The sequence below is a fragment of the Tursiops truncatus genome, chromosome X (genome assembly GCF_011762595.2).
Source record: "Tursiops truncatus isolate mTurTru1 chromosome X, mTurTru1.mat.Y, whole genome shotgun sequence".
Lineage (NCBI taxonomy): Eukaryota > Metazoa > Chordata > Mammalia > Artiodactyla > Delphinidae > Tursiops > Tursiops truncatus.
The window spans coordinates 54,929,854-54,934,654 of record NC_047055.1 but is presented as its reverse complement, the minus strand read 5'-3'; the positions used below and the strand labels follow the sequence as shown (position 1 = coordinate 54,934,654).

At 43.9% G+C, this 4,801-nt stretch overlaps 1 pseudogene; it reads right to left on the bottom strand.

Moving 5' to 3' along the window:
* Positions 1 to 2,019: 2,019 nt before the first annotated feature.
* On the bottom strand, positions 2,020 to 2,483 carry LOC117310286 (ubiquitin-conjugating enzyme E2 D2-like; annotated as a pseudogene).
* Positions 2,484 to 4,801: the final 2,318 nt, after the last annotated feature.

Below are 4,801 nucleotides of genomic sequence, written 5' to 3'. Positions count from 1 at the left end.
TAAATGTTAAGCCATTAATATTTTCATGATTTTACTTAAAATTTTAATCCCTCTCTGCCATTAAAAAGAGTGGATTATAGTATTTTTTAAAGGTTTTAAGTAATCTGCTTATTTCACTGGTTAGACATTCCTGAATGTACAAGTTCTAAAGGGAAAATTGGATCTTTTCCAGCACACACAAGTATTTTCATAAAATTAATTTTTACCTTTACAATCAGATACATCCAAGCAGTTAAGACTGCTGGGGTGCAATTCTCCGTGGTGTTTCTACACATCTTGTGACAGTATTTGTCCTAGACTACTCTTTCAAGGACATTTGTATAGCAAACAGCCTTGGAAGATAGAGGGTCTTCCAGGGTGGAGGATGGATTTGTTTCCTGAGCAGGTTAATAAAGATTGCATTTCCTTCTGCGGCAAAAGTTGGTCAGGTTTGGTAGAATTTCCCTTTCTAAGATTGGGGGTTTCCTTAGCTTGGGGTAACTTGGCTGTTACACAAACCCACTGTAGGTGCAGCACCCTCCTGGTCTGCTCCACATCTCCCTGTTGAGTGTTGTGGGGCAAGGGGAACTAATGTCATGTGAAGCTCATGCTGCCTGCTGGGCCCTAAGTCCTGTCTCTAACCCAAGAGTCTGTGTCATTCTGCCAGCCTCCATTGGCTCACATGTAGGCCTGTAAGCTGGGTAAAATCTTAGACCATACACAGTTCTTGAGAAACCATAAGACAAATGAGTGCTAATAGGTATGTCCTGAGAAGCAGCCTACAATCCAGAGTGGGAGAGAGGCAGAGTGACAACAAAGATAGGGATTGAAGGAGTGGGAGGTGGAGAAGACTGGGAATAAAACTCATCATTTTATTTTGTAACAACTCCAAATCCATTTAATTTTGCCAGTTAAATATGGACCTCAAAATAGAGGATGTTACCGAACCAAACTTGGGGCTGTTCTCCTGCTTGCAGTAAAGCCAGTCTACTGACACCGGGTTGCAGAGAAGGAAAGTGCAGCCTTTATTTTAAGGCTCCAGACAAGGGGTCTAGGGTAGCTAATGCTCAAAAAACCTGATCTCCCCAGTAGGTTTCAGGGAAGCATTTTTAAAAGCAAGATGAAGGAGGGGAGTCGCAGGATGTATGATCAGCACACAATTGTCTGATTTGTTGATGGTGAGGTAACAGGGTGGTGTCACAGAGGTTAACATCAATCCTCAGGCTCCATTAGGTCTGCGTCTACATGCTCATGGTCATCAAGTAGTTAACTTCCTCCATTTGGTGGGGGTTTAGCATCTGTAAATCAACTCAGTGTCTGCCTCAGATACTGTTATCTATGTATTTCAGGGAGGAACTAAGGATTCCATGACTGTCATGGCTGATTTACTGTTTAAATTGTTACCAGTTCACCTGGCCTAACTGCTACTTTTGTCACTACATGGTCACATCCTTTCAATCATTAATTCTTGAGTCAGGCTTTTGTGACTCAGGGGAGCCCTGAGAAACTATGGCTTTTCTGCAGACAAGAGGCAGGCAGAGGACCTGGAGCGTGGGTCTTGCCCAGTTACAAGGATATTGGTTAATACTAATCTTGTTCAAAATCAACACCCAAAGTTTCTTCAGAATAAAGTGGACACCTGACTAGCTTTGTAATCTTCATTGTTTGTCCTCACCATTGTCAGTTCTAAAAGACTCACATTAAAAATTATCTCTCTGGTTGGTGGAACTGCTCTCCTTATCCTAAAGCCACCACCTCCTTGTTCTTGCTTTCCTAATGCTAAATCAATAACGAAAACTTAGTTAAAACTGGTCTCACACTCACCCAAACCCCCAACCTTACCCCCACTCACCAATCCCTCCTCCACCCTTGTTTCCACCTGCAGACTTGCTCCACCACCTCCACACACCCTGATACATAGGAGGTGTTACCACATATGCCCAGAGGATGGGGAGCCCTCCTTTCATAGAAAGCTGACAAAAGATAACCAATTAAACTGCCAGCTTTAATAAGGTGATGGGATTATCATTTATTTTTAAATTACATGGCGTATTTATTAGTCCATTCCCGAGCAATTCTGTCATACTTCCTCCTATCCTTTGTGTAGATCTTAGCAATTTCTGGAACCAAAGAATCATCTGCGTTGGTGTCGCACAACAGGGAGTAAGTGGATAACAATACTTTGGAAATTGTCAGTGCTGGTGATCACTCAGATCTAAGGATGTCCAGGCAGATGTTTCTGTTTCTTTTAATGTTTGGATGGTAAATTCGGGTGGTGAATGCGATCTTGGGTGGTTTGAATGGGTAATTGGAGGGAAACTGGACCTTTAGGAAGAAGACTCCTCCCTGGTAGGGGCTGTCATTGGGCCCCATTATGGTCGCATGCCAGTGGAACATGTCATCCCCCACTAGCCCTGCTGAGCTCTGGGCAGGGGGGGGGTGGGGGTGGGGTGGGGGTCGCGGGACAGGTCGAGGAGCTCCTTGTGGATGCACTTTAAGGCCATTATCTGTGACACGTGGCCAATCCTTGGCACTGGGCCTGGCGACAGGTAGAAGGCGATGGTGGTGATCATGGGGTGGGAGGAATGGTGACAGACGGCGCAGGTAGATGGGTGGACTGAAGGCCGGCTGCAGCGTCGAGGGGGGCGTCGTGGGAGGCGGATGGTGGCGGAGAGTGGGAGAATGGGACTGAGGAGGGAGTCGGGCGCTCCACCATACCTGATGCGCCACTGGACGCTAGTAGCTCGTGGCCACCGCTTCCTCCTCGGCGCTCTCCTGAGCTGGAGGCCGCGCCGCCCCAAGACACAGCCGCCTGGAGACATTGCTAGTGCCGCCGCCTGGCGGGGACCCGCTCAGTGAGGTCACAGGGGCCACGCTGATGAGGCTGCGTGGTGTCTCCCAGGGCGGGTGCCTCAGGGAGTGAGGTGGGTGGGGTGGGGTGGGCAGGGTTTACGTTAGAGGGGGGAGGGGCAGGGAAGTGAAGGAGGAAGGGACCAGGTAGGGGGGCGTGGAAGGGGGCGGAGGCATGGAGGGGGATCGGGGGTACAGGGGTCTGGGGAGGGATTGGGGGGTGGAGGGGCCGGGGCTCACCCAGCGCCGGGGCTCTGGGCTGGCAAGTTGAGCCACACCCACTGTCCACCAATGAGAGTTACCTGAATAAATAAGAGCGGTTCAAGGAATTCCTCTCCAACAATAATACAGATAACACAATAAATAACACAGATTCAGCATCCCTTAACATTTTACCCCATCAGCTTTATATTAATTAATTCTCTGTCTTTCTGTCTCTATCTCTGTCTCTGTCTCTCTCTCTCATATATATATGTATGCACACACACACACACATATACACATACACTTCTGAGTGAGTTACATACATCCTGGCCTTTACTTACAGATACTTCTTTGTGTATTTCCTAAGAGAGACATTCTTTTATATGATCAACTTTAGCAAATTTAACATCGTTACAATACTTTTATAACTTTTTTTTAAAATTGAAGTTTAGTTGATTTACAACATCATGCTAGTTTCATGTGTACAACATAGCTACTCAACATTTTTACAGATTACACTCCATTAACTTTTTAAAGTAATGTTTCATAACGTTTTGGTAAATTCATTTTTTATGAAGAAATAAAGCCTTCAAAAATTCATTGTGGGGCTAAAACTTCTTTAATTTTTGAAAAACTTCTGACAGGAAAAGGAGGAAGGAAGGAAACCAGTACTCTAATCATTAACTTTAACATCTATAAAAGACTTTAATATCCATATTCCAGTTATGTCAATTGACATGTAGTGTCCTTAAAACTTATTTTAAACCCCTCCAGTACAGAATCCAACCTAGGATCCAAGTACATTGCATTTAGCTGTTGTCTCTATTTAGTCTCCTTGAGTCTGGAACATTGCTACAGCCTTTCTGTCTTTTATGATACTGACACATTTGAAGAATTGCCGGGGGTGGGGGGTGGGTGGGGGGGTGGCGGGGAACACACCTTTCCCTAGTCACACTTCCCAGTCTTAAAACTGTAACTTCAGTAAACCCAGATAATATGGAAGAGAGGAGGAGGAAAAAGGGAAAAGAATGACTGCTCATATTTGTATTTTGAATGCTGCAGTAAAGTTGTTTAAATACTTTATGATGTGTGTTACATTAGGATGCATTCTCTATTGCTTTTTGTAAGATGAATGAACTTATCTCACCCACAGGAAGTTTGTATTCTCCAATCCTCTTTGAAAAGATGAGAAACTGACAAGTCTTTTGTTGACAATGATTACATTTCCAAGAAACTAAGAAAGAAATACAAGGCCATGTTGTATGGATTAGTTGATTCTGATTGTAGATTAAGATGTATCTACATATTTATCTGTAAATGTATGTATATATATATATATATATATATATCTTAATCTGAAATTAGAATCAATTTATGTGTGTGTGTATTCTCACCATTGACAGAAATGTTATTTGAGTAAAATTGTTAATGTGAAGTACTTTACAGACTTACACCTTCTTTTTTAGTTTCCTATGCTGTTATAACAAAATTACACAAACTGGCTTAAAACAACAGGAATTTATTTTCTTATGGATCTGGAGGCAAGAAGTCTGAAATCCTGGTGTCAGCAGAGCTCTTTCTCTCTTGAAACCTCTAGGGCAGAACCCATCCTCACCTCCTCCTTGCTTCAGTGGTCCCATCAATCCTTGTTGTCCCTTGGTTTGTGGCTGCAACACTCCAATCTCTGCCTCAGTCTTCATGTGGACTTCTTCCCTCTGTGTGTTTTTGTGGTTGTCCAACTCTTTTTCTCCTTATAAGGACACCAATC